The sequence below is a fragment of the Neovison vison genome, chromosome 2 (genome assembly GCF_020171115.1).
Source record: "Neovison vison isolate M4711 chromosome 2, ASM_NN_V1, whole genome shotgun sequence".
Lineage (NCBI taxonomy): Eukaryota > Metazoa > Chordata > Mammalia > Carnivora > Mustelidae > Neogale > Neogale vison.
Window position 1 is genome coordinate 114,507,110 of NC_058092.1, and position 26,392 is coordinate 114,533,501.

Consider the following 26,392-nt stretch of genomic DNA (forward strand, 5'->3'; position numbering starts at 1 on the left):
GCTCCAGGGGTCCCAGCATGGACGGTGTGTGGGCCAGGCTGTGGGGACAGAAGTCTGAGAACACAAACTCGGCTTGGGTTTTGGGACATCAGTATGGCAGGCTTTATCTATACACCATGAGGAGACCTCTTTGGGATATGAACAAAGAGCTAGTGTGAGGCACTTGCTCAGGCTTTTGTCTCTGGATTTTTTGTCAATGAGAGCCGTGGAATGTAGGGGTGGCCTCATGTGACATGGACGTATATCCCTCTCTGAGGATTTAGCCAGATCCCAAGAGTTTGGGGTCATTCTTTGGGATGGGAGGAGTCCGTTCTGTTTCTTTTTTTTTTTTTTTCTTTACCACAGGTGTCCCACCAAAAGAGGAATTCCAGAGCAGAGCCCTGAGTGGGGCGACTGGACAACCTGACCTCTAGTTAAGATTGGGGTCCTAGGGGGCGCCTGGGTGACTCAGTGGGTTAAGCCACTGCTTTTGGCTCAGGTCATGATCTCAGGGTCCTGGGATGGAGTCCCACATCCGGCTCTCTGCTCAGCGGGGAGCCTGCTTCCCTCTCTCTCTCTCTGTCTGTCTCTCTGCCTACCTGTAATCTCTCTCTGTCAAATAAATAAATAAAATCTTTAAAAAAAAGATTGGGGGCCTAGAGGTATGGCAATCCCCATATGCGGGCTATTGGCCTAGCCAATGAGGGGTCTTACATCAGTACAGGGCTCATGCTGAGTGTCACTATTTGTGTTTGTGCCTAACGCCGCCTTCTAGCATGGGCGGAGCCTCAAGGGCCAAGCTGGTTTCTCCTACACTGTGCCTTGGACAACATAACAAACACAAGGTTTCTTGCCATGTGGAAGGAAGAGTTCTGATTTCTGCATCATGTTCACCCCTTGGAGGGTTTGGAGTTAATGTCTAAGTTCTGAAGCCTGAAAAGCTAGGTTGGGAAGAGATGATGAGCTAAGACCATGGCAGGTCCGATATGCTCAGTGTGCAGTCAGCTGTCTGGGTGTAGGTCTGGAGGTCCGGGTTCAAGCTGTGTCAGACAGGGCACTAGTGCCCAGGGTGGACCATATAATTGGGGTACAGTCGAGTGGCGTGCAGGTTAATCCTCATTTGGGGCCTCTGGGTAGCCCCAGAGGGCAATGTTTTTCTTCTGGAGGGCAGGCAGAGTGCTGCATAATGGCTCCAGAATTGCCAAACAGGAGAGCTTGTGGACCTGAGGTGTGAGGACTGAAGTCTGAGAACACAATGTAGTCATAGGTTCGGGGCGAGGGCACTGAAGGCACACTCTACAGAGCTGAATCGAGATCTTGTACCCCTGAAGTCAGGGCGAGGATCAGACGTTATCTCAGGTCCGAGTTTCTGTCCAAGGTGGCCCCTTCAGGAAGGGGGTGGGACAACACGAGGCCATGGATTTTTTCCCTCGATGGGAGTTTTGAGATTCTCCAAACCACTAGAATTCCTTCTGTGGGACAATTGAGAAATGTTGGATGGCTTAAGGACGTCCCATACAGAACAACTCCAGAACAGTGTTTTTGAAATTTGATGCCTGGGCAGCACTCTTCATATTCCAATTGTCTCCTTGGAACAAGAGAAGTACAATCTGCTGGCTCTGGGGGATCAACTGAGGGGGGTGTTGAAATGGACTCTCCTGCGGATGGGTCATAATATGGGTTTGTGTCCAGGGAGACATTGGAATGGGGCGGTGGCACTGGGGCCCTGAAGGATTCTCCTACCCGGAGGTTTTGACCCAGACTCAATGAGCAAGTTTCTAATGTGGAGATGAGATGTGTTCTGATCGGTGCCTCAGGAATCCCCCGTATGCTGGTATTGGAAATAAGTCCTCTGTGGTGATGCCTGGAAACCTAAGCAATGGATCTGATTAGGGCCTAGGGGTGTGTCTGGTTCAATCTTCTTCACAGGGGACATCTGTCTGAGTGGAGGTAGTTGCTGAGCTAGTGTCAGATCACCTTTGTTTGTCAGATCACTATTGGGTTAGCCTCAGGCACTTTGGAGATTTCTCCTAATTTGTATGGTTGTGGACAATGGAATGGACAGAATACCCTTGGAAAAGGCATTCACAGTCCTGAGGTGTCACTCCAGGGACCCCAGCCTGGAGGGTGTGTGGGCCAGGGCTGTGTGGACAGAAGTCTGAAAACACAAACATGGCTTAAGTTTGGGGACATAGGTATGGCAGGCTGAATCTATAGACCGTGAGGAGAAATCTTTGATATATGAACATAGGGCGAGAGTGAGGCACTTGCTCAGGCTTTTGTCTCTGGATTTTGTGTCAATGATGGCCGTGGAATGTCGAGGTGGCCTCATGGACCATGGATGAGTCTCCATCTCTGGGGATTTGGTCTGATCCCAGGAGGTTGGGGTGATTCTCTGGGATGGGAGGAGTCCATTCTGGTTTTTTACCTCTGGTGTCACACCAAAAGAGGGATTCCAGAGCATAGCCCTGGGAGGGGCGAATGGACAAACTGACCTCTGATTAAGAATGGGGACCTAGGTGCATGGCAAGCCCCATATGTGGCTCTTGGTCCAGCCACTGACAGGAATTACTTGACAGGACTCATGCTGAGGGTTACAATGCCTGTTTGTGCCCAATGCAGCTCTCTTCATGAGTGGGGCCTCATGGGCCATGCTGGTTTCTCCTACACTGAACATTGTAAAACATGCCAACCACTACGATTCTTGCCACGGAGAAGGAGGTGTTCTGATTTCTGCATCACATTCACCCCTGGGCCTTGATTGGAGTTAAGGTCTAGGTTCTGAAGCCTGAAAAACGAGGTTGGGAAGAGATGACGACCTAAGGCCATAGTGGGTCCGATGTGCTCAGTGTGCGGCCAGATGTCTGGGTGTGGGCTGGGAGTTCCGGGCTGAGGCTGTGTCAGATAGGGCATCAGTGCTCAGGGTAGACTGTATAATTGGGGTACAGTAGAGTGGTGTGTAGGTTTATCCTCATTTGGTGTTTCTGGGTAGCCCCATAGGGCAATGTTTACCTTTTGGAGCGCAGGCAGAGTGCTGCATTGTGGCACTGAAATTGCCATCCTGAGAGCTCATGGGCCAAGAGTGTGAGGACGGAAGTCTGAGAACACGAGCTAGGCAGAGGTTTCGGGGTGAGGGCATGGCAGGCACACTCTGCAGAGCTGATTCTCACCCTGACTTCAGATGCACGAGATCACAATTCAGCTCTGCAGAGTGTGCCTGCCTTTCCCTCACCCTGAAACCTATGTCTAGCTTGTGTTCTCAGACTTCCGTCCTCACACTCCTGGCCCCCAAGCCCTCAAGTTTGGCAATTCTGGACCCACAATTCAGCACTCTGCCTGCCCTCCAGAAGAAAAATGTTGCCCTATGGAGCTACCCCAACACCTCAAATGAGGATAAAGCTACACGGCACTCTACTGTACACAAACTATTTAATCTAACCTGGGCACTAATACACTGTCTGACAAAGCCTGAGCCTGGACTTGCTGACCAACACCCAGACAGCTGTCCGCACACTGAGCACATTGGACCTGTCATGGCCTTAGCTCATCATCTCTTCCCAACCTAGCCTTTCAGGCTTCAGAGCTTAGACAATAACTTCAAACCCTGCCAAGGGGTGAATGTGATGCAGAAATCAGAACTCCTCCTTTTCCATGGCAAGAAACCTTGTGGTTGGCATGTGTTCCAATGTTCAGGGAAGGAGAAACCAGCATTCACCATGAGGCCCCACCCATGCTTGAGTGCAGCCAGGGAATAAACATGCATTGTGAACCTCAGCGTGAGTCCTGTCCTCTAGTAAGTCCTCTCAGTGGCTGGACCATTAGATGTCATAATGGGATTGCCATGCCCCTAGGCCCTTAATTTAACCAGATTTCTGGTGTCCAGTCGCCTCTCCCCAGGGCTCTGCTCTGGAATCCCTCTTTTCGTGGGAAACCTGAGTTTAAAAAAAAAAAAAAATGGACTGATCCCATCTCACGGAATGACCCCAAACTCTTGGGATGGGGCCATATCCCCAGAGAGGAAAATTTGTCCATTGCCCGTGAGGACACCCATACATTCCTTGGCCATCGGTGACACAATATCCAGAGACAAAAGCCTAAGCAAGTGCCTCACACTTGCCCTTAGTTCGTATCCTGAAGAGAACTCCTCACGATCTGTAGATCAGTCCTGCCATACCTACAACCCGAATCCTAAGCCGAGTTTGTGTTTTCAGACAACTGTCCCCACAGCCCTCTCCCACACCCCCTACAGGGTCAGGCCCGTGGGGTCAAACCTGAGGATTCTATATGCCCTCTCCAAGGGAATTCTTCACATTCCATTGGCCACAACCCTACAAATAGGATAAAACTCCAAAGACACCGAGGCCATCACAATAGTGTTGGCTGCCCAGGACAAACAGGGACAATCTGAGCCCTTCTGATCACCTACCTGCACTCAGACCCGTAGACAGATGTCACTAGAGGTAAATTGGAATGAACAGGCCCCTAGGCCCTAATCGGATCCATGGCTTTGGTTTGCAGGCATCTCTCCTCAGAGGCCTGGATTCCAATACTAACATATGGCTGTTTCTTGAGGCACCCATCAGAACAAATCTCGTCTCCATTTGGGAAACTTGCACTTTGGAGCTTTGTCAAAGCCTCTGGTTAGGAGAACCCTTCAGGTCCCCAGTGCCACCGCCTCATTCCAAGGTCTCCATGGACACAAACCCACATTAGGACCCATCCACATGAGATTCCATTTCAACTCAGCCTCCTCGGTTGCTCCCCCAGGTCCAGCAGATCTAACCTGTCTTGTCGCTAAGAGACAATTGGAATGAGAGGCGGGCTCCCCAGGCATCCATCCTTAGAACCTTGCTTGGAATCGTTCTGTATGGGAAGTCCTGGAACCAACCAACAGGTCTCAATTGTCCCGCAGAAGAATCTTTGCGGTTTGGAACATCTCACAATTCCCATCGTGGGAAAACCTCCATGGCCTCATGATCCCCCCCTTCATGAAGGGGCCATCAGGGACAGAAACTCCAACTTAAGCGATCCTCTGATCCTCGCCCTTACTTCAGATTCACGAGATCTTGATTCAGCTCTGCAGAGTGTACCTAATGTACCCTCGCCCAGAAACCTAAGCCTAGCTTGTGTTCTCAGACTTCCATTCTCACACTCCTGACCCAGAAGCCCTCCAGTTTGGAAATTCCAGAACTTCACTGCAGCACTCTGCCTGCCCTCCAGAAGAAAACCATTGCCCTCTGGGGCGACCCAGAAACACCCAATGAGGATCATCCTGCACGCCACTTCACTGTTCCCCAATTATACAGGCTTCCCTGGAGACTAATGCCCTTTCTGACACAGCCTGAGCCTGGACCTCCTGACCCACACCCACCAAGCTAACCACACACAGAGCACATCGGACCTGCCATGGCCTTAGGTCGTCATTTCTTCCCAACCTCGGATTTCAGGCTTCAGAACCTAGAACTTATCCCTAATTACTTCCCAGAGTTGAACATGATGCAGAAATCAGAACTCCTTCCCCATGGCAAGAAACCTTGTGGTTGGCATGTTGTCCCACGTTCAGTATAGGAGAAACAAGCGTGCACCATGAGTCCCCGCCCAATTTTTTAGCTACATGAGGGCATAAACATGCATTGTGACCCTCAGCGTAAGTTCTGTCCTCAAGGAAGGCCTCTCAGTGGCTGGACCATTAGACGTCATAATGGACTTTCCATGCCCCTAGGCCCATATTTTAACAGGATTTCTGTTTGCCCAGTCATCCCTCCCCAGGGCTCTGCTGTGGATACCCTCTTTTGGTGGGACACCTGAGTTAAAAAAAAAAAAAAAAAAGCAGACTCCTCCCATCACAGAGAATGACCCCAAATTCTTGGGATCGGACCAAATCCACAGAGAGGAAGACTCGTCCATGGCCCATGAGGCCTCCCCGACATTCCTCGGCCATCATTGACACACAATCCAGATAAAAGCCTGAGCAAGCTCCTCACCCTTGCCCTTTCTTCATATTCCGAAGAGTTCTGCTCATGGTCTGTAGATCAGTCCTGCCATACCTACGACCCGAAACCTAAGCCGAGATTGTGTTTTCATATACTGTCCCCACAGCCCTGGCCCACTCACCTCACAGGCTCAGGCCCCTGGAGCCAAACCTGAGTTCTGTACCTGCCCTCTCCAAGGGAATTCTGCCCATTCCATTGGCCACAACCCTACAAATAGGATAAACCTCCAAAGTCCCAGAGGTCATCCCAATAGTGTTGGCTGCCCAGGACAAACAGGGGCAATCTGAGCCCATCTGAGCACCTACCTGCACTCTGACCCATAGAAAGTTGTCCCCAGAGGTAAATTGAATGAACAGTCCCTAAGCCCTAATCGGATCCATTGATTTGGTTTCCAGGCATCTCTCCTTAGAGGCCTGGATTCCAATATCAGCATATGGGGTTTCCTGAGACACCCATCAGAACAAATCTCGTCTCCGCATGGAAAACGTGCATGTTGGAGCTGTGTCAAAGCCTCTGTTTAGGAGAACCCTTCAGGGCCCTGGTGCCTCCGCTGCATTCAAAGTTCTCCATGGACACAAACCCACATTAGGACCCATCCACAAGAGAGTTCATTTCAACCCAGCCCCCTCGGTGGCTCCCCCAGAGCCAGCATAACAAACCTGTCTATTCACTAGGAGACCACTGGAATGTGAGGCGGGCTGCCCAGGCATTCATCCTTAGACCCTGTTCTGGCATCGTTCTGTATGGGACGTCCTGGTGCAATCCAACAGGCCTCAACTGTCGATCAGAAAAAATCCTTGCGGTTTGGAGCATCTCACAACTCCCATCATGGGTAAACCACCATGGCCTCGAGATGCTGCCTCCTTCATGAAGGGGCCATAATGGACAGAAACTCCATGCTAAGCCTAGGTCTGAACCTCATCCTGACTTCAGATGCACAAAATCCTGATTCAGATCTGCAGAGTGTGCCTGCTGTACCCTCACCCCGAAACCTAGGCCTAACATATGTTGTCAGACTTCCATCCTCACAATCCTCGTGCAAAGGGCATCCTGTTTGGGAATTCCGGAGCCACAATGCAGCACTCTGCCTGCACTCCAGAAGAAAATCTTTGCCCTTGGGGCTACCCAGAATCATCAAATGAGGATCAAACTGCATGCCACTTGACTGTACCCCAATTATACAACCTACCCTGGGGACTAATGCCCTGTCTGATGCAGCCTGAAACTGTACCTCTCGACCAACACCCAGACAGCTGGCTCCACACTGAACACATACAACACGACATGGACTTATGTTGTCATCTCTTCCCAACCTCGGTTTTCAAACTTGACAACCTCGACCTTATCTCCAATAATTTCCCAGGGGTGAATGAGATGCAGAAATCAGAACTACTACTTCCCCATGGCAAGAATACATGTGGTAGGCATGTTGTCCTATGTTCAGTGTAGGAGAAACCAGTGGGCACCATGAGTCCCCGCCCATTCCTGAGTGCCACGAGGGCATAAACACGCATTGTGATCCTCAGCATGAGTTCTGTCCTCAAGCAAGGTCTCTCAGTGACTGGACCATTAGAATGCTTATTAGGCTTGCCAAGTCCCTAGTCCCCAATTTTTAACCCAATTTCTGGTTTTCCTGTCACCCCTCCCCAGGGCTCTGCTCGGGAATCCCTCTTTTGGTGGGAAACCTGAGGTAAAAAAATTGAAAGGACTCCACCCATCCCACATATGGACACAAAACAATTGGGATCGGGCCAAACCCACAGAGAGGGAGACTCGTCCATGGCCCATGAGGCCTCCCCGACATTCCACGGCCATCGTTGACACAAAATCCAGAGACAAAAGCCTGATAAAATGCATCACACTTGCCCTTTCTCCATATCCTGAAGAGTTCTCCTTACAGTCTGTAGATTGTGCTTGTCATACCTACGTCCCCAAACCTAAGCTGAGTTTGTGTTTTAGACGTCTGTCCCCACAGTCCTCGTCCACACACTCTCCAGGCTGGGGCTCCTAGAGCCACACATCAGGTCTGTGCCTTCCCACTCCATGGGAATTCTGCACCTTCCATTGTCCATAATCGTATAAAATAGGAGAAAATTCCAATGTCCCCGAGGCCATCCCACTACTGTCGGCCGCCCGGACAAACAGGGGCTGTCTGACACCAGCTCAGAAACTACCTCCACTCATACCATAGACAGATATCGCCAGAGAAGAAGATTGAAGCGGACAGGCCCCTAGGCCCTAATAGGATCCATTGCTGTGGTTTCCAGGTATCTCTCCTCAGAGTCCTGGTTGCCTATACCAGCATAGGGGGGTTTCCTGAGGCACCAATTAGAAGAAATCTTGTCTCCACATGGGAAACTTGCTCTTTGGAACTATCTCAAAATCTGTGGTTAGGATAATCCTTCAGGGCCTGGGTGACACTGCCCCATTTCAAAGCCTCCATGGACACACACTCACATTAGGACTCATCCGTGAAAGATTCCATTTCAACTGAGCCCCCTTGGATGCTCCCCAAGAGCCATCAGATCGCACCTGTCTTGTTGCTAAGAGAAAATTGGAATACAAGGAGGGCTGCCCAGGCATCCATTCTTAGAATTCTGCTCGAGCGTCGTTCTGTATGGGACATCCTGTAGCCATCCAATAGGTCTCAAATGTCCTGCAGAAGGAATCATTGTGTCTTGGAGCATCTCACAACTCCCATCGTGGGAAAACCTAGATGGATTTGTGATCCCCCCCACCCCTTTATGAAGGGGAAATCATGGATAGGAACTCCAACCTGAGCCAACGCCTGATCCTTGCCCTGACTTCAGATGCACGAGATCTCGATTCATCTCTGCAGAGTGTGCCTGCCTTGCCCTCGCCCTGAAACCTAAGTCTAGCTTGTGTTCTCAGACTTCCATCCTCACACTTCTGGCCCCAAAGCCATCAAGTTTGACAATTCTGTACCCACTATGTAGCACACTGCCTGCCCTCCAGAAGAAAAATATTACCCTGTGGAGCTTCCCAGACACCCCAAATGAGGATAGAACTACAAAGCACTCTACTGTACCCAAATTATATAGTCTAACCTGGGCACTAATACACTGTCTGACACTGCCTGAGCCTGGACCTCCTGACCAACACCATGACAGCTGACCACACACTGAGCACATCGGACTCGCCATGGCCTTAGCTCGTCTGCTCTTCCCAACCTAGCTTTTCAGGTTTCAGAACTTAGACTTTAACTCCAAACCCTGCCAAGGGGTGAACGTGATGCAGGAATCAGAACTCCCCCTTAACCTTGGCAAGAAATCTTGTGGTTGGCATGTTGTCCAACGTTCAGTGTAGGAGAAACCAGCGTTCACCATGAGGGCCCGTCCTTGCTTGAGTGCGGCGAGGGCATAAACACGCATTGTGACCCTCAGTGTGAGTCCTGTCCTCTAGTAAGTCCTCTTAGTGGCTGGATTATTAGACGTCATAATGGGCTTGCCATGCCCCTAGGCTAATATTTTTAACCAGATTTCTGGTTGTCCAGTCGCCCCTCCCCAGGGATCTGCTTTGAAATCTCTCTTTTGGTGGAACACCTAAGGTTAAAAAAAAAAAAAAAAAAAAAAACACCAAAAACACACACACACACAAAAAAAAACCAAAACAAAATAAAACAAAAAACAACAACAACAACAACAAAAAAAAACAACGGACTCCTCCTATCCCACAGAATGACCCCAATCTCTTGGGATTGGGCCAAGTCCTCAGAGAGGAAGACTCGTCCATGGCCCATGAGGTCACCCGGACCTTCCACAGCCATCGGTGACACAATATCTAGAGACAAAAGCCTGAGCAAGCACCTCACACTCGCCCTTTGTTCATATCCCGAAGAGTTCTCACGGTCTGTAGTTCAGTCCTGCCATACACACGACCTGAAACCTAAGCCAAGGTTGTGTTTTCAGACAACTGTCCCCACAACCCTGGCCCACATACCCTATAGGATCAGGCCCCTGGAGCCAAACCTGAGGAATGTACCTGCCTTCTCAAAGGGAATTCTGCCCATTCCATTGGCCACAACCCTACAAATAGGATAAACCTCCAAAGTCCCAGAGGCCATCCCAATAGTGTTGGCTGCCCAGGACAAACAGGGGCAATCTGAGCCCATCTGAGCACCAACCAGCACTCACACTCGTAGACTGATGTCCCCAGAGGTAATTGGAATGGACAGACCTCTAGGCCCTAATCGGATCCATTCCTTTGGTTTCCAGGAATCTCTCCTCAGAGGCTTGAATTCTGATACCAGCATATGGGTGTTTCTTGAGGCACTCATACGAACAAATCTCGTCTCCACATGGGAAACTTGCACGTTGGAGCTGTTTCAAAGCCTCTGCTTAGGAGAACCATTCAGAGCCCCCAGGACATCGCCTCATTACAAGGTCACCATGGACACAAACACACATTAGGACCCATCCTCAAGAGAATCCATTTCAACTCAGTCCCCTCGGTTGCTCCCCCAGATCCAGCAGATCTAACCTGTCTTGTCGCTAGGAGACAGTTGGAATGAGAGGCAGGCTGCCCAGCCATCTATCCTTAGAACCCAGCTCAGAATCATTCCATATGGAAAGTGCTGGAGCCAACCACCAGGTCTCAATGGTCCTGCAGAAGAATCTCTGCAGTTTGGAGCATCTCAAAACTCCCATCGTGGGAAAACCTCCATGGCCTCATGGTCACCCCCCCTTCATGAAGGGGCTATCAGGGACAGAAACTCCAAGCTGAGCGATCATCTGATCATCGCCCCTGACTTCAGATGCATGAGATCTCGATTCAGCTCGGCAGAGTGAGCCTGCCATGCCCTCGCTTAGAAACCTAAGCTAGGCTTGTGTTCTCTGACTTCCGTCTTCACACTCCTGGCCCACAAGCCCTCCAGTTTGGCAATTCCAGAACTATAATGCAGCACTCTGCCTTCCCTACAGAAGAAAATCATTGCCCTCTGTGGATACCCAGAAAACCCAAATAAGAATCAACCTGCATGCCACTTGACTGTATCCCAATTATACAGGGTGCCATGGGCACTAAACCCCTTTCTGACACAGCCTGAGCCTGGACCTCCCGGCCCACACCCACCCAGCTGGCTGCACACTGAGCACAATGGACCCGTCATGGCCTTAGGTCATCATCTCTTCCCAAACTTGGTTCTCAGGCTTCAGAACCTAGACCTTATCACCAATCACTGCCCATGTTTGAACATGATGCAGAAATCGGAACTCTTTCCCCATGGCAAGAAACCTTGTGGTTGGCATTGACATGTTGTCCAACTTTCAGTGTATTTGAAACAAGAGCAGCCCATAAGGCTCCGCCCATGCTTGAGGGACTCCTTGGTCACAAACATGCATTTTCACCCTCAGCGTGAGCCCAGTCCTCAAGTAAGGCTTCTCAGTGGCTGGAACAAGAGACGGCCTATTGGGCTTACCATACCGCTAGGCCCCAATTTTTAACCATAGTTCGGGTTATACATTCACCACTACTCAGGACTCTGCTTTGGAATCCCTCTTTTGGTGGGAAACCTGAGTTAACAAAACTGAAAAGACTCTTCCCATCCCACAGATTGACCCAAAACAATTGGGTTTGGGCCAAATCCACAGAGAGGAAGACTCGTCCATGGCCCATGAGGCCTCCCCGACATTCCACAGCCATCGTTGACACAAAATCCAGAGACAAAAGCCTCAAGTGCCTCACACTCGCTCTTTCTTTATATCCCGAAGAGTTCTTATCACTGTCTCTAGATTTGGCCTGCCATACCTATGTCCCCAAACTGAAGCTGAGTTTGTGTATTCAGACTTCTTTCCCCACAGTCCTCGCCCATACACGCTCCAGGCTGGGGACCCTGGATCCACATATCAGGACTGTGCCTGTCCACTCCACAGGAATTCTGCCCATTCCATTGCCCACAATCGTACAAATTAGGGGAAACCTCCAAATTCCCCAAGGCCATCCTTGTAGTTTAGGCCGTCCGGGAAAAACATGAGCGGTCTGACAACAGCTGAGCATCTACCTTCACTCATACCATAGATGGATGTCACCAAAGAAGAAGATTGAACCAGACAGACCCCTAGGCCCTAATCGGATCCGTTGCTTTCATTTGCAGTTATCTCTCCTCAGAGGCCTGGTTTCCAATATCAGCATATGGGGGTTTTCTGAGGCTTGGTTGCTTGAGTGCTGCGAGAGCACAAACACACCTTGGGACCCTCAGCATGAGGCCTATCCTCAAGTAAGGCCTTTCAGAGGCTGGAACAAGAGATGACATATTGCACTTGCCATCCCCCTAGGCCCCAATCTTTAACCAGAGGTTGGGTTTTCCAGTGACCCCTCACCAGGGTTCTACTCTGGAATCCCTCTTTTGGTGGGACACCTGAGGTAACAAAACAAAAGTGACTCATCCCATCCCACATATTGACCCAAAAACACTTGGGATCAGGCCAAATCCACATAGAGGGATAATCGTCCATGGCCCATGAGGCCACCCCGACATTCCACGGCCATCGTTGACACAAAATCCAAAGATAAAAGCCTTAGCAAGCGCCTCACACTCGCCATTTTTTCATATCCCGAAGAGTTCTCCTCATGGTCTGTTAATCGGGCCTGCCATACCTACGACCCCAAACCTAAGCCGAGTTCGTGTTTTCAGACTTCTGTCCCCATAGCCCTTACCCACACAACCTCCACACTTGGGCCCTTGGAGCCACACCTCAAAACTGCCTTCCCTTTCCAAAGGAATTCTGCCCGTTCCATTTGCCACAACCTTGCAAATTAAGAGAAACCTCCAAAGTCACCGAGGCGATCCCAATAGTGTAGGCTGCCCAGGACAAACAGGGGCGATCTGACAACAGCTGAGCAACTACCTCCACTCAGACCCGTAGACAGATGTCCACATAGAAAACGATTGAACAGGATAGGCCCCTAGAGACATCCCACTACTGTAAGCCGCCCTGTACAAACAGGCACATTCTGACACAAGCTGAGCAACTACATCCATGCCGACATGCAGACAGATGTCCATAGAGACAGAAGATTGAACCGGTCAGGCCCCTAGGCTTAATCAGAACTCTTGCTTTGGTTTCCAGGTGTCACTCCTCAGAGGCCTGGGTTCGAAGAACAGCATATTGGACTTTCCTAGGCACCAAACAGAACCTCTCTCATCTCCACATGGGGAGCTTTCTTATTGGAGCTGAATCAACCCTTCAGGGAGGTGAATTCTGTAGGGCCCCTGAAACACCAGCACATTCTAAGGTCTCCATAGACACAAACCCATATTACAACCCATCCTCAGGAGAGTCCATTTCAACTCAGCACCCTGGGTAGCTTTCCCCAGAGCCAACAGATTAAACATGTCTTGTCACAGATAGCCAATGGGAATGTGAGGTATGCTGTACAGGCATCCATCCTTCGATTCCTGCTCTCCAGTCCTTCCATATGAGACGTCTTTTTAGCCATCCAAAAGGACTCAACTCTAGTGCAGAAGGAAATCTTGTGGTTTGGAGCAACTCACAAACTCAGTGTGGGAAAATCGCCTTGGACTCATGAAGCCCCCGCTTCATGAAGGGACCAACATGGACACAAACTCCACCATCATCCAACATTGATCATCACCCTGAATCCAGATGCAGGAGATCCCAATTCAGCCTCTGCAGAGTGGGCCTGCGATGCCCTTGGCCCCATACTTCACCCTAGCTTGTGTTTTCAGACTTCTGCCCTCACACTCCTGGCCAATAAGCCCTCCCGATTGGGAATTCTGGGGCCACAACGAAGCACTCTACCTGCCGCCCAGAAGAAAAACATGGTCTATTCCGTTGCCCAGAAACCCCAAATGAGGATCAACCTGATTGGACCTCAGCAACACCCCAACTGCATAGACCACCCTAAGCATTAATGCTCTGTTTTACATAACCTGAGCCCAGACCTTCCAACAGACACCGAGACAGCTGGCTGCACACCCAGCACATTGGACCCGCCACAGCCTTAGGCCATCATCCCTTCCCAACCTGGGTTTTTAGGCATCAGAACCTAGACCTTATCTCCAATTCCTGCATGGGGGGAAGCTGACCTACAAGTCAGAGCTCCTCCATCCCCATGGCAAGAAACTTTGCTATTGGCAGTGAGTCAAACCTTCAGCTGAGGAGAAACCTGCATGGCCCATGAGGCCACGCCCATGCTTGAGGGCCGCCTTGGGCACAAACATGCATTGTAACCCTCAGCATGAGTCTCTTGTTCAAGTAACACCTCTCAGTGACTGGACCAAGAGCCCGCATATGGGGCTTGCCATGTCCATAGGCACCCAGGCCTAATCAGATGGTGGTATTCCAGTTGTCAGTACCCACTGCTCTGCTCTATAATCCCTCTACTGGGGGGACACCTATGGCAGAAAACAGTACTGTTCCCTTCCCACATAATGCCCCCAAACACTTGGGAGCTTGGCCAATCCCCAGAAAGGGAGACTCTTCAATGGCCCATGAGGCAACCCCTACATCAAACGGCCATTCTGGACACAACACCCAGAGACAAATGCCTGAGAGACCGCCTCCCACTGGCCCTCATTTCATATCCAGAGGAGCTTCCCTCACGGACGGGAGATCAGGCCTTCCATAACCTTGGCTCCAAACCTGAGACAAGTTTGTGTTTTCGGACGTCGGTCCCCACAGCCCTGGCCCACATAGCCTCCAGGCTGGGTTCTCTGGAGCCATACCACAGGACTGTGCCTGCTCTCTCCTAGGAAACAGTGCCCATTCCATTGGCCACAACCCTACAGATAGGAGAAACCTCAAGGCCTCCAAGAACATCCCACTACTGTATGCCACCCTGAACAAACAGGGGCATTCTGACACAAGCTGAGCAACTACCTCCATGCATGCATGCATACAGATGTCCACAGAGACAGAGGATTGAACTGGACAGGCCCCTAGGCCCTAATCTAAACTCTTGCTTTGGTTTCCAGGTGTCACTCCTCAGAGGTCTGGGTTTGAAGACCAGCATATGGGGCTTTCCTGAGGCACCGAACAGAACACCTCTGGTCTCCACATGGGAAGCTTCCTTGTTGGAGCTGTGTCAAACCATTTGGGTTGGAGAATCCTGCAGAATCTCTGAGCCACCACCACATTCGAAGGGTTCCATGGCGATCAACACATATTATGACCCATCCTCAGGAGAGTCCATTTCAACACAGCGCTTTGGATAGCTCGCACAAGAGCCCGCAGATTGAGCCTGCCTTGTCCCAACCAAACAGTGGGAATGTGAGGTGGTGTTTCCAGGCATCCATGTTTAGACCCCTGCTCTCAAGTCTTTCCATATGGGGCATCCTGGAACCGTCCAATAGGACTCGACTGTCCTGCAGAAGGAAACCTTGAGCTTCAGAGTAGCTCACAACTCCCAGCATAGGGAAACCTCCCTGGCCTCATGAAGCCCCCACCCCCTTCAAGAAGGGGCCATCATGGACACAAACTCTAGCCTGAGGTGATGCCTCAATCTCGCCAAGACTTCAGATGCGGGAGATCTCAATTCAGTCTCTGCAGAGTGGCCTTCCGTTCCCTCAGGCCCAAACCTAATGCTAGCTTGTGTTTTTAGACTTCCTTCCTCACACTCCTGGCAAACAAGCCCCCCAGACTGGGAATTCTGGAACCACAACGCAGTCCTCTGCCTGTCCACAAGAAGAAAAATGTTGCCCTATGGGGTTCTACAGAAACCCCAAATGAGGATCAACCTTCTTGGGCCTTGACCGCACCCCAATTGGATAGGCTGCCCTGGGCACTAATGCTCTGTCTGACACAGCCTGAGGCCAGACGTCCAGATAGACAAGGAGACAGCTGGCCGCACAACCAGCATATCGGACACTCCATGGCCTTAGGCCGTCATCTATTCCCAACCTGTGTTTTCAGACATCTGATCCTAGACATTATATCAAATCCCCACACAGTTGGGTACCTGAAGTACAAATCAGAACTTCTCCTTCCCCATAGCTGTAAAGCTTGCTGTTGGTGTGGAGTCACACCTGAAGGTAGGAGAAACCTTCATGGCCCCTGCAGCCACACCCAAACATGAGTGCTGACTTGGGCACAAACTCGCATTGTGACCGTCTGCGTAAGCCCCATGTCGAAGTAAGGCCTCTCAGGGCCGGGACCAAGAGCCCGCATATGGGGCTTGCCAAGTCCCTATGCTCCCAATCCTCAACGGAGTTTGAGTTTTCCTGTTGCCGGTACCTGCGGCTCTGCTCTGGAATCCCTCTCTTGGAGAGACACCTAAGACAGACAACAGGACTCCACCCTTCCTACAAAATGACCCCAAACTCTTGGGAGCTGGGACAAATTCCCAGAGAGGGATACTTGTCCATAGTCCCTGAGGCCAACCCTACAATCCACAGCTATCCTGGACACAACATCCAGAGACAAAATCCTGAGGGAACGCCTCCCACTCGCCCTTCTTTCATAAGCCAAGGAGCTCCCCTCTTGGTCTGTATATCTGGCCTGCCATACCCTCGTCACCACACCTGAGCCGAATTTGTTTTTTCAGACTTCTGCGCCCACAGCCTGGACCCGCACACCCTCCAGGCTCAGGCCTCTGGAGCCACACCAAAAGACTGTACCTGTCCTCTCCATGAAGCTGTGCCCAATCCATTGACCACAACCATAAAGGTTAGGAAAAACCTCCAAGGTCCCTGAGATATGCCAATAGTGGAGGCTGCCCTCGACTAAGAGGGGCACTCTGACACCAGCTGAGCAACTCTCTCCACTTAGACACTCAGACAGTGTCCCTAGAGACAGAATATTGATATGGACAGGCCCCCTAGGCCCTAATCTGAACCCTAGCTTTTATTTCCATGTGCACCCCCTCAGAGGACTGGTTTCGAAGACCAGCATATGGGGCTTTTCTGAGGCAACAAACAGAACCTCTCTTGTCTCCACATGGGGAGATTTCTTATTGGAGCTGTATTAAACCCTTCAGGTAGGCGAATTTCACAAGACCCCTGAACCACCAGCATATTCCTAGGTCTCCATGGACACAAACCTACATTATGACCCATCCTCAGGAGAGTCCATTTCAACTCAGCCCCCTGGATAGCTTGCCCCAGACCCAGCAGATCAAACATGTCTTGTCGCTAATGGCCATTGGGAATGCGAGGCATGCTGTTCAGGGATCCTCCCTTCAAACCCTGCTCTCCAGTCCTTCCGTATGGGAAGTCCTGGAGCCATCCAACAGGACTCGACTGTCCCACAGAAGGAAACCTTGTGGTTTGGAGCAACTAACAAACTTAGTGTGGGAAAACTTCCTTGGCCTCATGAGCCCCCCGCTTCATGAAGGTGCCATCATGGACACAAACTCCAGCCTCAGCCAACGTCTGTTCCTCACCCTGACTTCAGATGCAGGAGATTTCGATTCAGCCTCTGCAGAGTGGGCCTGCCGTGCCATTGGCTCCAAACCTCACCCTATCTTGTGTTTTCAGACCTCCGTCCTCACACTCCTGGCCCACAAGCCCTCCCGATTGGGAATTCTGGGGCCACAACCAAGCATTCTGCCTTCCCACCAGAACCAAAACATTTTCTATGGCATTGCCCAGAGACCCCAAATGAAAATCAAGCTGCTTGGCCCTCGGCAACACCCCAATGGCATAGGCAACCATAAGCACTAATGCTCTGTCTTACATAGCCTGAACCCAGACCTTCTGACAGACACCTAGACAGCTGGCTGCACACCCAGCACATTGGACCCGCCATGGTCTTAGGCCATTCATCCCTTCCCATTGATCTCTGTGTCTTCCTAGAGGTATGTACTGAGACTATGTCAGACTATGCATTTTTTCCATAGCAGCCTATGAAATTGGGGTGGGCTTAAGGGCCTTGCAGATTTCTCCTAATCTGGTGGGTTTGGGAAACTGAGACGTGCTGAGATTCCTCGGGAGAGTAGGCCCAGTGGTGTGGTGTGGTCCAGATGGTCCCATCCTGGAGGGCATATGGGTAAGGACTTTGGGTCCAAAGTCTTCAAACACAAGCTCGGGTAAGAGTTAGGGGCGAGGTGATGGCACACCCGATCTGAAGACCCTGAAGGCAGCTCCTCGGGATTTGAAATTTGGACGGGGGGGAGGCAGGAGCACAGGCCTTTCTGTCTGATTTGTTTGTCTAAGATGGCCACGAAATGGAGCGGTGGCCTCATGGGTCCATGAGAGATTCTCCCTCTCTGGGAATCTGCCCAGCACACAAGAGTTTGGTGTCTTTCTGGGGGATGGGGTGAGCGCGGTTTTCCATGTCAGGGGTTCCATTCAAACAGGCATTCCAGAGATGGGTTCTGGGTCTGGGAGCCTGGATCACCCCAACAAGGCTTAGGATTTGGGCCTAGGGGCATGACAGGCCCACTCTATGTTCTCCTGGTACAGCTCCCAAAGGGGCTTGTTGGAAATGGGTCTCAGGCTGAGGTTCACAATGCCTGTTTGTGCCCAGATGCCCATGCTGAGTGGGAGTGGTCTCACGGGCCATGCACTTGGCTCCCACTCTGAGGGTTGGACAGCCATCTCAACATTCAGTTTTCCTGCCATGGGGAAAGAGGTGTACTTTTTAGTGCTTCAGAGTCCCCTATGGGCAGGAATTTGAGCTAAGTTCTGGGACAGGTACCTGAATACGAGGTTGCTTTGAGATGAGGTCCTTGGGCCAAGGCAGGGCCCACCTGCAGGAAATGGGGCCCACTGTCTGGGTGGCTGAAGGAGGTCGGGCTGGAGCTGTGTCAGACAGAGAATTCATGCAGAGGGTGGCCTATGATATTGTGGTGCTGTTGAGAGCTGTAAAACTGGATCCTCATGTGGGGTTTCTGCGCAGATCCTTAGGGCACTTCTTCTTTCTTGTGAGCAGGCAGATGGCTGCATTATGGCTCCAGAATACCCAAGTTGGATGGCTTGCAGGCAAGGAGTGTGAGGACAGAAGTCTGAAAACACAAGCTACGGTGAAGTTCAGTGCCGAGCACATGTCCATTCCAATGTACAACAGTTGTTTCAAGATCTCCAGCACCTGGGCGAGGGTCAGATGTCTGCTCAAGCTGGAGTTTGTATCCATCATGGCCAACGAATGGTGGGGTGGCCTCAAGAATTCTTGGAGGTTTTTCCAAGCTGGAGCTTGTGAGCTACTCCAAACATCGAGGTGTTCTACTGCAGGATAGGAGAAGTCCACTTACAGGGCTCCAGGGTACCCCATATGGAAGATTCGATAGCAGTGCTCTCTGTATGGATGCCTGGGAAGTCCATCTCGCATTATCATTGCAGCTGAGGAACAGGGCAGGCTTGATCCAATGATGCTGATTCCAAGTTCAAAGTGATCTGTGTTGACGGAAGTTCTCAGTCTAATGGGTCCCAATGCTGCTTGGTGTCCAGGGAGACCTTAGAATGTAGTGGCAGCTCTCGGGCCATGCAGGATTCTCTATCCTGAGGATTAGACCCAGTACCCAGGAGCTGGTTTCCTTCTAGGGACAGGAGGTGTTCTCTTGTACAGCTCACGTACCACAGGTTGGACCATATGTTGAATTTCCAGAACAAGCCTCTTGGGAGAGAGGCCTCAAAACCTAATCTAGGGTTCTGATGAGGTTGCAAGTGCATGGTACATTCAATCTTCAGACTCAGTGCCATTGACCTGCATGTCTTCCTGGAGGTAGGTGCTGAGGCTGTGTCAGCCTGTGCATTTTTTCCAGAGAGGCCTATGAATTTGGGGTGGACTCAGGGGCCTTGCAGTTTTCTCCTAATCCAGACGTTTTGGGAAACTGAGACGGGCAGAGTTTCCTCTGGAGAGCATGCCCAGTGATGTCATGTGGTTCTCGAGGCCCCATCCTGGAGGGCATGTGGGTCAGGACTTTGGGACCAAAGACTTCAGACACAAACTCGGCTAAGATTTAGGAGAGAGGTGATGGCAGTCAGTCCCGATCTGCAGACCCTGAGGGAAGCTCCACGGGATTTGAAATTCAGGTGGCTGGAGGAAGGTGCTAGGCTTTTTTGTCTGGATTGTGTGTCTAGTATGGCCACAAAATGGAGGGGTGACCCATGACCCATGGGTCCATGGGATATTCTTCCACTCTGGGGATTCTGCTTGGCACCCAAGAGTTTGATGTCTTTCTGGGGAAGAGGGAAACGCTGTTTTCCATCTCAGGGGTCCTTTCCAAACAGGGATTCCAGAGATGGGTTCTGGGTCCAGGCACCTGGAAAACCCAACCACGGCTTCAGTTTTGGGGCTAGGGTCATGACAGGCCTTCTCTGTGGGATCCTGGTCCAGCTCCCAAGGGGGCTTTTTGGAAAGGGGTCTAATTCTGAGGGTCACAATGCCTGTTTGTGCCTAGCTGCCCATCCTGTATGGGCGTGGTCTCATGGGCCATGCACTTGGCTCCCATTCTGATGGTTGGACAGCCATCTCAACATTTAGTTTTCTGGCCATGGGGAATGAGGATTACTCTTTTGTGCTTCAAGGTCCCCTATGGGCAGGAATTTGAACTAAGTCTGGGACAGATACCTGAATACCCAGGATGGTTCGATATGATGGCCTCAGGCCAAGGCTGGATGAACCTGCAGGATATGGGACCCACTATCTGGTTGGCTGACAGGAGGTTGGGGATCGGGCTGTGTCAGACAGAACATTTGTGAAGAGGTGGGCCTATTATAATGGGGTGCTTTTGAGGGCCGTGCAGGAGGATCCTCATGTGGGTTTCTGCAAAGACCCATAGGGCACTTCTTCTTTCTGGTGGGCAAGCAGAAGGCTGCGTTGTGTCTCCAGAATTCTCAATATGGAGGGCTTGCAGGCGAGGAGTGTGAGGACAAAAGTCTGAATAGACAAGCTACATTTAAGCTCAGTGCCGAGCACATTGCCATTCCAATGTGCAGCGTTTTTTTTCAAGACCTCCAGCACCTGAGTATGGGCGAGGGTCAGATGTCTGCTCACGCTGGAGTTTGTATCCATGATAGTTAATGAATTGTGAGGTGGCCTCAAGAATTCTTGGAGGTTTTTCCAAGCAGGACCTTGTGAGCTGCTCCTAACAGCAAGGTGTCCTACTGTGGGACAGGAGAAGTCTGTTTACAGGGCTCCAGGATCCCCCATATGGAAAGATTCGATAGCAGAGCTCTCTGAATGGAGGCCTGGGAAGCCTTCCTTGCATTACCATTGCAGCCAAGGAATATGGCAGGCTTGATCAGCAAGGTGTCCTACTGTGGGACAGGAGAAGTCTGTTTACAGGGCTCTAGGATCCCCCATATGGAAAGATTCGATAGCAGAGCTCTCTGAATGGAGGCCTGGGAAGCCTTCCTTGCATTACCATTGAAGCCAAGGAATATGGCAGGCTTGATCCGCTGTTTCTGATTCCAATTTCCAAGTGATCTAAGTTGGTGGATGTTCTCAGTCTAATGAGTCACAGTGCTGCTTGGTGTCCAGGGAGAGCTTAGAATGTGGTGGTGGGTCTGCGGCCATGCAGGATTATCCTACCTGAGGGTTAGACCCAGTTCCCAGGAGCCAGATTTCCTTCTCGGGACAAGAGGGGTTCTCTTGTATGGCACAGTTACCACATGTCGGATCATATGTTGAATTTCCAGAACAGGCCTCTGGGCACAGAGGCCTGAATATCTAGACAAGGGTTCTGATGAGGTTGTAGGGGCATGTCATGTTCAACCTTCGGACTCACGTCCTTTGACCTGCGTGTTTTCATGGAGGTAGGTGCTGAGTCTGTGTCAGACTGCATTTTATCCAGAGTGGCCTATGAAATTGGGTGGGCTCAAGTGCCTTGCAGGTTTCTCCTAATCTGGAGGGTTGGGCAACTGAGATGGCACAGTTTCCTCTGGAGAGCAGTCTCAGTGAAGTAGTTTGGTTCTGGCGGCCCCATCCTGCAGGGCATGTGATTAAGGGCTCTGGGAACAAATTCTTCCGACACATAATTGGTAAGAGTTAGGGGCGAGGTGATGGCAGGCCCGATCTGCAGAGCCTGAGGGCAGCTCCTTGGGATTTGAAATTCTTGCGACTGGGAGGCAGCAGCAAAGCCTTTTCTGTCTGGACTGTGTCTAGGATGGCCTCAGAATGGTGAGGTGTCCTCATGTGTCCATGGGATATTCTACCTCTCTGGGGATTTTGCCCTGCACCCAAGAGTTTGGTGTCTTTCTGGGGGAAGAAGAAAGCGTGGTTTACTGTGTCAGGGTTCATGTCAAAACAGGGATTCCAGAGATGGGTTCTGGGTCCTTGTGCCTGGATAACCCCACAAAGGCTTAGGATTTAGGCCTAAGGGCATGACAGGCCCACTCTGTGGGGCCCTGGTCCAGCTCCCACAGGGACTTGTTGGAAATGGGTATCAGGGTGAGGGTCACAATGCCTGTTTGTTCCCATCTGCCCATCATGAGTGGGCGTTGTCTCTTGTTCCATGCACCTGGATCACAATCTGAGGGTTGGACCACCATATCAAGATTTAGTTTTCCTGCTATGGGGAAGGAGGAGTTCTCTTTTGTGATTCAGGTTCCCCCATGTACAGGAATTTGAGCTATGTTCTGTGACAGGTACGTGAATACCCAGGTTGGTTCCAGATGAAAGACTCAAGTCAATGCAGGTCACACCTGTCAGATATGGTGCCCACTATCTGGGTGGCTGCCAGGAGGTCGAAGCTCGGGCCGTGTCAGACAGAGTATTAGTGCACAGGGTGGCCTATGCTATTGGGGTGCCATAGAGGGCCGTGCAGGTGGATCTTCATGTGGGGTTTCACGCAGACCCATAGGGCACTTTTCTTTCTGGTGGGCAAACAGAAGGCTGCATTGTGGCTCAAAAATTCCCAATATGGAGGGCTTGAAGGCGAGGAGTGTGTGGACAGAAGGCTGAAAACACAAGCTACGGTTAAGCTTAGTGCCGAACACATGGCCGTTCCAATATGCAGTTGTTGTATAGAGATCTCCAGCACCTAAGTACGGGCGAGGGTCAGATGTCTCCTCATGATGGAGTTTGTATCTATGATGGCCAACAAACGAAATGCCCAGCACCTGAGTAAGGGTGGATGTCAGATGTTTCCTCACACTGGATTTTGTGTCTATGATGACTGAGAAATGGAGGAGTGGCATCAAGAGGCCATGGAGGATTCCCCACGTTAATGCATGTGAGATGCTCCAAACAGCAACGTTGTTTTTTCTACTGGACAGGTGGTGTCTGGTTTGTTTGTTCCAGGGTCCCCCATGTGAAAAATATGGGTAGCAGAGATTTTCTGCATGGATGCCTGGAAAGCACACCTCCATTGACCAATGCAGCTGAGGAACATGGCAGGTTCTTTAGGGTGGCTCTGGGGTGAAGTAACAGGCCTTGAGTTGACACGGAATCTCTTGCAGATGGGTCACAATGCTGATTTGTTACCAGGTAGATCTTCAATGTGGTGGCTACAGTGCCATGCAGGATTCTCCTACCCTGAGGGTTTAACACAGGTTGAAGAGCATGGTTTCCTTCTGGGGACAGGAGATGTAGTGTTGTGTGGCTCAGGACCACATGTTTTATCATACGTTCTTATTCAAGTACAGGCCTCTGAAGGCAGATGCCTGACAACCCAATCTAGGGTTCAATGAGGTCCCAGGGGCATGAGAGTTTCAATCTTCAGACTCCGGACAATTGACTTGGGTGTCTGCCTGGATGTAGGTGATCAGGGTGTTTTAGACTACGCACTTGTTTCCAGAGTAGCCTCGAATATTGGGTGGCCTCATGGGCCTTGCATGTTTCAACCTACTCTGGAGGGTTTGGGTTACTGTGACAGCCACAATTTCCATGGGGATGGCAGGCAGAGTCCTGTGGTGTGGCTCCAAAGACCCCATCCTGGAGGACAAGTGAGCCATTGTTTTGGGAGAGCAGTCTGCGAACACAAACCCGGGTTATAGTTAGTGGCGAGATTATCGCAGGTCAATGGGTAGACCTGGAGGGCTACTTGTCAAGAACAGTAATTCGAGTGACTCAAAGGCAGATCACAGGCTTTTCTATCTGGATTGTGTGTCCAGGATGGCCTTGGAATGCAGATGTGGTCTCATGGGTCCATGGGAGATTTTTCAACTCTAACGATCCTGGCGGCTCCCAACTGTTTGATGGCTTTTTGGGATGGGAAGAGTGCTATTTTGGATCTTAGGGGTGCCCCAAAAGAGGGATTCCAGAGAAGAGCTCTGGGTCTGGGCACCTGGATAATACCACCAAGGGTTAGGATTTGGGCCTATGGGCATACCAGGCCTGCAATGCGGGATTTTGGTGGTGCCACTTAGAGGGCTTGTTTAAAAGCATGCTCAGGCTGAGCGTCACAATGCCTGTTTGTGCCCAGGACGCCCATCAGGAGTGGGCGTGGTCCCATTGCACTTGTGCTGGCTCTCACCCTGAGGGATGGACACTCATTCCAATCGCCAGGTTTCCAGACATGGGGAAGGAGGAATTCTCTATTGTGCTACAGGTTCCCCCATTGCCAGGGATTCCAGCAAAGGTCTGGGGACAGATGGCAGAATACCAAGGATGCATAGAGATGACAGATTTGGGCCATGGCCGTTCTCACATGCTGGATATGGTCCCCGCTTTCTGGGTGGCTGACACGAGGTCTGGGCTCAGGCTCTGTCAAACACAGCACTTGTAGCCAGAGAAGCCTATAAATTGGGGTTCTCTCTATGGCCGAGCAGATTGATCTTCATGTGGGGTTTCTGCACAGACTCACAAAGCACTTCTTTCTGGGGGAAGGCAGAATGTTGTGTTGTGGCTCCAGAATACCCTATCAAGAGGACTTGGGGACAAGTAGGGTGAGAATGCAATGGTAAAAACAATATATGCTTAAATTGATTGCCAAGCGGAAGTCAGTTCCAATGTGCAGCAGCTTATACGAGATATCGAGCACCTGATTAAGGGTAGATGTCAGATGTCTGCTCACACTGGAGATTGTGTCTATGATGACTGACAAATGGAGGGGTGGCTTCAAGAGGCCATGGAGGATTACCCACCCTTAGGATTGTGAGATGCTCCATACAACATGGTTTCCTTTTAATGGACAGGAGGAGTCTGGTTTGTTTCCTTCAGGGTCCCCCATGTGGAAAGTTTGGGTAGCAGAGCCCTTCCGCATGGATGATTGCAAAGCACATATCCAATGACCTTTGCAGCTGAGGAACATGACAGGTTCGTTTTGGTGGTTCTGGGGCCAAGTACTAAGGCCTTGAGTTGACTTGGAATCCCTTGCAGAGGTGTCCCAATACCTTTTTGTTATAAGGGTGGCTAAGGGGCCATGAAGGATTCTCATGGAGAAACAGAAGGAGATGTTCTGTTTTGTGGTTCAGAGTACATATGTTGTATCCTAACTTGGTATTCAGGAACAGGCCTCTGAGGAAAGATGCTTGAAACCTAATCTAGGGTTCCAATGATGTCCTAGGTGCACGTCAGGTTCAATTTTCTGAGTAAGGACCATTGACATGGGTGTCTGTCTGGATGTAGTTGATCATGGTGTTTTAGACTGTGCATTTGCATCCAGAGCCACTTCCAATATTGGGGTGGGCTCAGGGGCCTTGCTGGTTTCTCCTAATCTGGAGGCTTTGGGCAACTGTGATGGGCCCAGTTTTCATGAGGATGGCAGGCCCAGTCCTGTGGTAAGGCTCCAGAGACCCCATCCTGGAGGACATGAGAGCCATGGTTTGGGGAGGGAAGTCTGCAAAAACAAATTTGGTTTAGGGATAGTGGCGAGGTGATCACAGGTCCAATACATAGACCTAGAGGGCAGTATATCAGGAACTGTATCTAGGGTGACTGGAATCTGGTAGCACAGGGTTTTCTCTCTGGATTGTGTGTCCAGGATGGGCTCGGAATGTAGGTGTGGTCTCATGGTTCAATGGGAGACTTTTCCTCTCTAAGGATCCTGGTGGCTCTCCATAGATTGGTGACTTTTTTGGAGAAGAAAAGAGTGCTCTTTTCCATTTTAGGGGTGCCCCCAAACAGGAAGACTGCTGTGTTCCAACTTAGGGGTACCCCAAAACATGGATTCCAGAGATGGGCTCTGGGTCTGGGAGACTGGAAAATCCCACCTAGTATTAGTATTTGGGCCTAGGGACGTTCCAGGTCTGCACTGCAGGATTTTAGTCGTGTAACTGAGAGGGCTTGTTTGAAAGCATGCTCTGGCTGATGGTCACCATGCCTGTTTGTGCCCAGGAGGGCCCTCAGGAGAGGGTGTGGTTTCATCGGCCATACAGCTGGCTCCCACTTTGAGGGTTGGACACCCATTGCAACAGCCAGACTTCCTGCCATGGAAAGAGGAGTTCTCTATTCTGCTTCAGGTACCCACATTGACAGGGTTTCAAGCAAAGGTCTGGGGAAAGGTGCTTGAATACCAAGGATGTGTAGAGATGACGGACTTGGGCCATGGCCAGTCTCACATGCTGGTAATGGGGCCCTCTCTCTTGGTAGCTGACACTGTGTCGGTGCTCATGCTCT